Source organism: Nuphar pumila, chromosome 7 (assembly GCF_984573655.1).
Source record: "Nuphar pumila chromosome 7, dmNupPumi1.hap1.1, whole genome shotgun sequence".
Lineage (NCBI taxonomy): Eukaryota > Viridiplantae > Streptophyta > Magnoliopsida > Nymphaeales > Nymphaeaceae > Nuphar > Nuphar pumila.
The window spans coordinates 87,671,294-87,681,745 of record NC_143255.1 but is presented as its reverse complement, the minus strand read 5'-3'; positions in this window follow the sequence as shown (position 1 = coordinate 87,681,745).

Here is a 10,452-nt window from a genome sequence, read left to right as displayed (position 1 = left end):
TTTGAGGGGTTTCCTGATTGTCATGGGTTGAAAAAGAGTGATTTTGGTTATCACTCAAAAGTCAAGGATGATTTTGGGGAAAAAACCCAACATTAATAATAATAAACAAGGCTATACCTATCGAAAAGAAAAACAATCATTGTATTTATCATGGCTCATTTTCTGACGTTTGGTTGGCTGTGCAAATGACGTTCGTGCCAATCACATGAGTTGTTATCAAATATTAGTGTATTTACTTTGTTTGATCTTTTGATGTGATATTACGAATTGAAAACCCAGTATTAACAAGGGTTTTGTGACACCAGGAAGACCATATTGAATTTGGTTATACTCCTCCAAATTCCACTTAGCGATCCAAGCTCGGATTCTACAAAATATGAAAATTTATGTATTTCAAAAATTTGTTTAATGCACTTGAGGTGATTCCAGTTCACCACATTCGTGCTTCCTGTTGGATCAGGTGATCTATCCAACTTGGATTGGCTTGGCCATCCAAAGTTCCAAACCGTTTCAATCAAGAACGGATATGAATCTGATCCATCTTTCTTTTAGATTATAGTTTCTGCTAAAGAAATGACAACGGATTCAGGTGGGATTGAAGCCCAACCTGGATCCAACCCTTTGGTGGAAAGTTGGGCATGGCTCCAATTGGGGCGATTCACATTCATATCCATCTGAGATGCAGAGAGTGATTCTGGTAATTAAGGGCATAGTCACAAATCTCATTCTCAAGAAATATACTGAAATTTGGGATATATTAGAAACAGGCAAAATTTTGAATTTTGGCAATATTTCAAGATTTTCATTGCCTATGATTATGGTAGGAAGCACATGTCTGGGTGGTTAACCCATGCCCATGTCAATAACCAACTAGGTCTGTTCATATTACACTGCAGTGACATCAGATTGGATGAGTGCTAAGACACATTAAGTATAGTCAGATCAAAAGATCTAAATAGCACAAAGATTTCATTTTTTCTAGCATTTAAATGTATATTTGATGGTGAGGGAGCCGTTGGATCTTGAGATCCAATTCTCCATAATTAGATGTTTTTAAGCTTTTCAATAGGAATCCGAGGTACCATGAAGGATTCTGCCTTGGGAGAAAACTAATGTGGGATTTGTAAGGGTGGCAAAATCTGACCCGACCCGCCAACCCGCTTCTTAGCCGGGTTAGGGTTTGGCTTAAACGGGTTTGTGTCGTAAACGGGTCGACCCGCCTAACCCATTTATTAAATGGGTCGTGTTCGTGTTAGGGGTATGCCAACCCGTTTGACCCGTTTAATTATGTGGGCGGGTCAACCCGTTTAATTATTTATGTTTATCTTGATGATTGTAAGACAACTTGGTGGATGTGTTTGTAGTATGGTTGTAACTTGTAAGACAATTATGTTGGTGTTGCCTTTAGTTTATGACTTTACGTTGAAGTTTTATGTGAATGTTGGTAGTACAATTTCATACTGAGATTTGCAGAAAGAAAGTATAATATGTATATTTTTTTTGTGTTTTAATTTGTGTTATTGGGGTTACTCAGGTCGGTTATCGTGTCGACCCTTTTAATAAACGGGTCAGGGTCGTGTCGGGTTACCTGTTTAATAAATGGGTCGTGTTTGTGTTTGCCACATCCAACCCATTTAATAAACGGGTCATGTTCGTGTTGAGGTATTCTGACCCGCCAAACCGTTAACCCGACCAACCAACCCGTCGACCCGACCCGATTGCCACCCCTAGGGATTTGCACCGGGGGACAAAAGGCACCCAACACAATTTGTCCGCAGAACAAAACTCACACCCCAGACAGCAACACTGTTTTGTCCCACGTGTCCACGAGTGTTTCAAATGGCAGATCCCAGCTACGTGCAAGACAAAGCAGTCCCCAGGCAGGATTCATTCCACGTCTCCACCGGGGGACTCATGTTGCTGTGTTCGAGCTGACCAGATCCAGTCCAATTGCATCCCTACTTTTGAGGAAAGAAGGGACGGGGGAGGGGAGGACGTGAGACTAGGGATGTCAAGGGGCTTAGTTTACCCGGACCTAGCCCGAATCAAACCCTATAGAGACCGGTATGGTGATAAATAAGAAGACCCAATTAAAACCCAGGTGCAGACCCGAAGGTCCGATTAATAAATGAACCTGGGTATAGTTTGTGAAATTTTATACCAGACTCGGACCCAACCCGAGTTCCGATTAAGACCCATAATTTTTCAATGAAAAAATGATAAAAAAAAATATGGTTTTACTGGGTATGGTCCGGGTTTTGGTTCATGTAGTTCTTATCAGGTCATGAAGGTATGGTTTTTCTTATAGCAAACCCGATTAGACCAGGTCTGATCCCGATACCATATCCGAAAATTTGATCCAAGTCTGGTTACACCTGGGTCTGAACCAAAACAAACCCGTTGACACCCCTACGTGAGACCTCCCTCTTAAAGGAGCGGGACTGAGTGGGTTCATGTTTGTTTTGGTTACAGGTGAGAGAGAACTAAGAGCTTGAGAAGGAAAGTAGATGACAAGGTCAAGCGTGTTATTTACTTTCACAAGTTTCGAGACAAAAGAGTAAAAAACAATCACAACCCATAATCATTATTTTTTCATATTCTACTAACCTTGAAAAAGTAGGTTACAAGAACAAAAAATCACACAGGGCATTGCAAACATGCGTGTTCTGCTCCATTAAGGCGGGCATCTGAATGCCACAGCTCTGGCAAGGGCACCATGCTACATTGGGCCTCATGCAAATGGGGATCTCAAATCTTAGGATATTGAGATCTTTAAAATGCCTTAAATCTGTGGTTTCCCGGTCTAATGAAATACAAGGTGCAAGAAGGGTGGGTTTTGAATAAGAAAGCCAAAGATCAGATCATTGACAATATAAATGTTCCCTAACGCTATGTTTGGATCCACCCACTTGCCCAGGAAAGTGAGACAATCTGGGAAATTGCGTTTTTTGTCTATAATGTAATTTTCCAACTTATCACACAATTCAAGATAAATGGGGTCCATCCAAACCACCAAGGAGCCACACTGAAAAAGATAAAACCTAATCAGATCTGACCTAATTGGATTCAAATTCAGATTCGGAGTCAGATGAAGAAAGATAAAAACCAAATCCTGATCCGACTAATCTAAAACCTGATATCTGCACTTAATCAGATTTCAATGCAAAATTAATACTGAATCCAAATCCAATTCCTAATAGAATCCGGATTTGGATTGGGGGTCGGATATCAGGTTACATCCAACCCGTTGACATCCCTAACTACAACTATAATCACACCCTCGTAAGGGCACATTACTTATAATAGGCATGAAACGATATATACGTTCAAGAATGCTTCGATGCATGAAGACATGAAGCAATTAATTAGCCATAGGGTAAAATAAGCAACCGCTATTCTTTTACTTAAAATGATCGAGTTTTGATTCTTTTGGATCCTTTTTGTTAAAAATATTTATTTATTTATGTGTGTACTATATAAAACTAATACAGAAAATGAAAATTTTCACATGAAAAGGCATTTCTTATTTCAAGACATATAATGGTTAAATAGACATCCAGTTTTTAGAAAAGCTTCAGAATAATGAAAGAAGCGCATACTCACAGACAGTGATAAACCATTTAAAATGCGTGTCGTGGTTGACACGAGTCAGACATGCAATGTCACACTAACACGAACCCGACTTATACAAACACTATTAAAATTGCTTTTAATACTTGTAGATCATATTTCAAAAACATTGTATTCTAATACATTGAAATATCAAAAATACTTTTAATAATTAAAAAAAAAAAAGACTCATGTGGTCATGTCTTATTTTTTTTCTAATTTTTCGAATTGGCATGTCGAACCCCAGCATGTCATGTCCGTATCTTTGTGACATAAGACTTTTGCATTTCTGAACCAAGTTTCGTAAGAAACAAGCTTAATTCAGAAGTTTTTAATAAGCTTCTGGTAGCTAAATATAAGGTGGTCGCACGCATTCCAGTAGATGACAGGAATTGATGGGTGGGCCTGATAAGGTTTATTCGAAATAAACTTTAATATATTAGTTTTTATGCATTAATTTGTGCCTAAAACCACTGTCTGTTAGCAGTGGATTCAGCCAACGGTTGGAAAGGCTTCAGATTTTTTTTATTTTTTATTTCTAATTTATTACCCCAAAAAAAAAACTGCCTCTGGGGATTCAAGACCTGGTTCTGCTGGCTCTCAGCCTACCATACATACCTACAGTCTTCATCCCAAAGGTCCGCGGTTAGGACAGGCCCAACACCACTACCACAAACCCGGTGGGGGCTCTCTCGGGAAGTCTGATTACTTGAGATTCAAAACAAGTGGAGGTGATGATTGCCATAGCCATTGGTTCCTGATGACAGGGGAGCCGGCGACAGAAGCCCCGCTGAACGGCAGCTGTAACTATAACGGTCTTAAGGTAGCAAAATTTTTTGTCCGGTAAGTTTCGACCCGCACGAAAGGCGTAATGATCTGGGCACTGTCTCGGAGAGAGGCTCGGTGAAATAGACATGTCTATGAAAATGCGGACTACCTGCACATGGACAGAAAGACCCTATGAAGTTTTATTGTTCCCTAGGATTGGCTGTGGGCCTTTCCTGCGCAGCTTAAATGGAAGGCGAAGAAGGCCTCCTTCCGGGGGAGCCCGAGCCATGGGTGAGATACCACTCTGGAAGAGCTAGAATTCTAACTTTGTGTCAGGACCTAAAAGCAACACACTTCAACCGTTCCACTCTCATCCAACGTCAAAAGAAGAGTCATTTGGGCAGTTATTAATCAATGGTACAATTGGGTTTTGAACTTGCAAAGTCCCAAGGTGACGTGCACTAACTACTCTTACCAGACAAGTGGAGCTCTCGTTGGTGTTATTTTTTTTTTTATTCTTCTTCTTTTTGACAGAGAAAGCTGGGGTTAGGCAGACCCCTATCAGTTATACAACTATACCTACCATAGGGATTCAAACTTACAACGAGGTGACGTGCACTAATATCATTTTTCTTTTTTGATAACACAAAGAAACCATTGGGAAAGGGATTCAGGGTAATGTGCAATATGATTGCATAAATTTTGTGCATTAAGCACCTGATCACCTTCCATCTTGGGGGCAGGCCTGTCAATAGTGGGGCACAAATATTTGTGCAATCATATTGCACCTGAGAAAGCTTTGTTGGGAGTTGAGAGGTGCCATGTTGACATGGTAAAAGTACTTCTCATTATCCACTGATAAGGACAGAGCAGGTCACAAAAAAGTGTTTTACCTTAACGGCTAAGTCTTTGGTTATCTTTGAAAGTGGCATGGATTCACATCTCACCATTTTCCTCTCTTTCAAAAAAAACAAAATTTCAATTAATCACCAAACTTTTTTATCTAATTCATATGCACACCAAAAAAAGTTTCAAAGTTTTGTTTTCCACCAAAGTTTTTTTTGCTTAGGTTAAGCAAATGACACCAAGTTAGTTAATTCCATAACTTTTGTTACCAAAAGTTTCAAAGTTTTGTTTTCCACCAAAGTTTTTGCTTAGGTTAAGCAAATGACACCAAGTCAGTTAATTCCATAACTTTTGTTAAAGGTCTTAGTTATTAGGAAACTTCCCCTGCCTGCATTAGTAAGCGGACCTGATTTTTGACAAATAGATCCTATTATCAATCGTGTTTTTCACATTCAAACATTTGGACCCCAAACGGTTTGGCCTAATTCATCGTTATACCAAACCTTTCAGACTTTACAAATGCCAACTAAAGTTTTTACTTGGGTTAATAAATTGACTTCAATCATAAACTAACGTTATGTAGTTCTTAGGTTAACCTAACTCATGATGTAAAGTTATCATTTTACCCCTATAACTAGAAAAATAAAATGCGTAGGGCTGCCAACTCAATGTATTTTAGCAAAATAATATAGACTACAATGATACTTGAACTGGCCTCCCTAACAAAAACCACAACTCTAACCATTATACCAACAAGCTTGCTCTTAATTAATTTTTTAAAAAAACTCTATATTTAGATCATGATAAGCCAATCAACCCAGCAATTACTCCACCCACTATAACGCAATTGGGTCTATTTGGTTCCTCAATAGTTGATCCGATAAATATGTGAACATAAATTAAATGCATTTTCATTTGACCCAAATGCCGATGTGGTTATATATAGTTGACAAAAGTTTTACTAATTCAATAATCAAGATAAATTATCTATTGCTAATATAGTAACTATGAGAGTTTTAAGGTTTTCATTTAAATATGACAACTTAATCTACTTAATTTTGAACCTATATAAATTTGAGAAAAGTGGTAGTTGCCTAACACTTTTTGAGTATATCGTGAGGTAAATAGGGGTTTTAGGTTGTTTTTTCACAAATCTGACCTTGTGGATGTGTTCGACATGATCGATTTGCTAGAAAATGACATTTGGATCATTTTTTTGATAAAAAAATATGATTTTTTAAACATTTACTATTTTTTAAAATTGTAGACAGATGATTTTTAAATCTTATAAAAACCTAACTTGTTATAATCAGAAGATTCAAGAATCTATTCCTATAAAATTAAGCATGTAGATCACATTTGTATAATCATATTTTAGTGGTCGAGTAATTGTTGAGTTGATTGACTTATCACAATCTAAATATAGAATATTTTTTGAATAAATAAACTACATTAATATCAATATTTGTATGGCTTAGTGGTTAGATTTGTGGTTCATCGGTTCAAGTAGCATTATAGACAATAAACTTTTTTCTAAATACATTTAGTTGACAGCCCTACACAATTTATTTCTCTGGTTAAAGGGGTACAATGGTAACTTCACATCATGAATTAGGTTAACCCAAGAACAACCTAATGTTAGTTTATGATTGGGGTCATTTGATTAACTCAAATAAAAACTTTGATGGGCATTTGCAATGTCTGAAACATTTGGTGTGCAGATGAATTAGAGCTAAACATTTGAGGGTACTTGAAAGTTTTCAAAAAATCTTTTGATTCCATGTGGAAAAGATAAAATGGGTAAGATTTGATCCAAGTTCAACTTAGATCCAGTCACATCTTTTTACCAGATTTTGACCCAAATACAATAAAGCCCAAACATATTTCTCCCCAATCTGATGTAGATTTGGATATACAATATCTATATCTGACAGTATGGATCAGATTTGGTTCAAACTGATAGGAAATCTAAGTCGTTTAGCATTTTAATACTCAACCCCAAAACCTCCTTCATATCAGTTCAGGTTTGTTTGGGTCTAATTTTAAATGTGGTGTAAAAAATGACTCATTAATACTCCATCCATTAAATATGTCAAAATCATACCCAAGACGAGCCCAAATCCAACCTATATCGGATAGGTTTTGATGTAGTTTTTATCATGATTTAAGAATGGGTATGATGAGACCTGCCTCAGCCAACCTAGATACACCCTTTATAAATAATGGAGTTAACAATAGGCTGGATATTGAAGCAGGTTATATGTTAAACCCTCGAACATGGCATCTCATGCTCGGGGGTTCCAAAAAGCACCACGTGTTTAAGCATGTGCATCTTGTATTCCCATGTTTGTTAGCATTAATTAGCATTAGAGTTTGATGTGATTGCAAAGACTTAAGTAACCTCTCCTCCATTGGTGCCAAAAAAAATGACGATTCTAGAAAAGGAGTGGTTATAAAGACTTAAGTGCCTCGAAGATGAATATTTAAGACTCATTCTCTGCACTACAGGATTATCCGAGAAAGAAATCTCCCCTGGAGGAGGCCATGAACATCAACCCTCTCGCTCTCTCTCTCCCTTCTCTTTCTGCTTCTGTGCACATTCAGCAGAAGATCCTACATTGCTCCATCAAGCACTGACTGACCTGCACATTGACTGTTGTGAACCCTGATTCAGAGTTTTTACCCTTACAGGAGGAGGGTTTGGGAGCTCCTCCCAGCGTGGGCAGCATCATTCAACTAAATGAGTTGTGGATCCTGATTCAGAGTTTTTACCCTTATAGGAGAGGGGTCTGGGGGCTCTTCCCAGCGTGGGTAGCATCATTCAACTTGAAGAGTTGTGGAGCCTGATTCAGAGTTTTTACCCTTACAGAAGAGGGGTCTGAGGGCTGCTCCCAACGTGGGTAACATCATTAAACTTGAAGAGTTATGGAGCTTGATTAAGAGTTTTTGCCCTTACAGGAGGAGGGTTTGGGGGCTCCTCCCAGCGTAGATAGCATCATTCAACTTAATGAGTTGTGGAGCCTGATTCATAGTTTTTGCCCTTACAGGATGGGGGTTTGGGGGCTCCTCCCAGTGTGGGTAGCATCGTTCAACTTGATGAGTTGTGAAGCCTGATTCATAGTTTTTGCCCTTACAGGAGAGGGTTTGGGGGCTCCTCCCAGCGTGGGTAGCATCATTCAACTTGATGAGTTTTTGGGTCTTCCTACAGCGATTTGTAGTGTTGTGGAGCCTGATGATTTGTAGTGTTTTTGGGTTGCACAACACAAAATAATAGGGGTCTGGTTTTTAGTTAAAATGAGAAATAAAATGACCATAGAAATCACTGAAAATTTACAAAAATAAACTAGACTCAATAACAAAGACACCACTTTTTACAGATTTGGAATATGACCTCCGGTTAGAAAGATATGACCCTGACAAGTTGGTCCTGATTCAGGTAGCGATTTACATCGATTTGCTTACTGAATAACACTACAAATCGCTATAGTGATTTGCAGAAGACACTACAAATCGCTATAGTGAGATCCAACAACACTATAAATTGTTGTGGGGCTCGATAGAGACCAAATAACACTACAAATCACTATAATGATTTGCGAAAAACACTACAAATCGTTGTTGGAACACTGGATAACACTATAAATCACTGTGGAGCTTGTTGGAGACCCGAAAACATTACAAATCGCTATAGGAAGGCCCGACAATACTACAAATTATTGTTGGAAGACCGGACAATACTATAAATCATTGTGGGGCTCGTTGAAGACCCAACAATACTAAAAATCGCTATAGGGGAGTCATTGAAAAAATCATGAGAAAGAAACAGAAAAAAAAATAGAAAAATCGTGGGAAGGGTTGTTACGAAAACCTCGAGCAATAAACAATTAAAGAGAACATCAACCCCACGATTAAACGAAACGCTTTATTGGTCTTTTTCGATAGTTAAAAGAGAGAAAGAAAATAAAAAAATTATACAAGGCTCTAAAAAAAAATGGTTCGGGGGGCGCTGTCCCCCGAGCCCCCCCCCCCCCGCTAGGGGCGGGCCCCTCCTGGACCGTTGACCGCGCAGCGGGACCCGTGCTGGAGGGGAGCCCCCGGACCCCCCTTCTGTAAGGGAAAAAACTCTAAATCATGTTCCACAACTCATCAAGTTGAATGATGCTACCCATGCTGACAGGAGCCCCCAAACTTCATCCTGTAAAGGCAAAAACTATGAATCAGGCTCCACAACTCATCAAGTTGAACGATGCTACAGTCAGTGTGCTGGTCAGTCGGTGTTTGATGAAGCAATGTAGAATCGTCTGCTAGATATGCACAGAAGTAGAAGAGAAGGGAGAGAGAGAGAGAGGGTTGATGTTTATGGCCTTCTCCAGGGGAAACTCTTTGCCTCCCTTGATTTCTTCTCTAGAGTTTGAGAGTTTTACAGTGTTTTACGGAGAAGGAAGAAAAAAAAGATGATGATGAAAAGTTCAAACAGACATTTTTGATGGCTAAGGTTCATTTCGCTGAATGACCATCGGATCGTCGACTCACCATCGTTTCGCCGGATCACCATCGGCGAAACGATTAAGGTTCGTTTCGCTGTGTAGACTGTGAAGAGTTAACATCATCCTCGACTTTCTATATGGAGGACATGTTTGTCTTTTTTTGAACCGTTTGTTTTTTCTTTTTTGAATGAAGGGCATTTTTGTTATTTTTTCAAACCATCGTCTTATGAGAAGAATAAAAAGAAAGGGTACTTAAGTCTTTGCAACCACACCAAACTCCAATGCTAAGTGATGTCAACATACACGGAAATACGAGCCCCATGTGCTTGTATACGTGGTGCTCATTCAGACCCCCGAACACAAACGTGGGATTCAGTGAATCATCGGGGAAGAACATACACCACCCTCTCGCTGGATATGGGATATATCAGAAAAGATCACAATACTTGTTCCAACTTTTGAAAGGTGGATTAGGTTTCGGATCTAAATCTAACTTGAATTGTACCATAATGCTCAGGATTCAAGTAAAAAATGGGACCTTATATTACTTGATCCAAAAAAATGGATAAATAAACTGATTTTTAAGAGAAAAGATAAATAACTTGGATATAATAGCATGCGGGCTTATATGATTCTAACCAAGATCTAAATAGACCCCGACTTTGTCTATTCTAGATTCAGATATATATTATCTGGATCAGATAATGTGAGCTGAATCCAGTTTGAACCAGGATTAAAACTC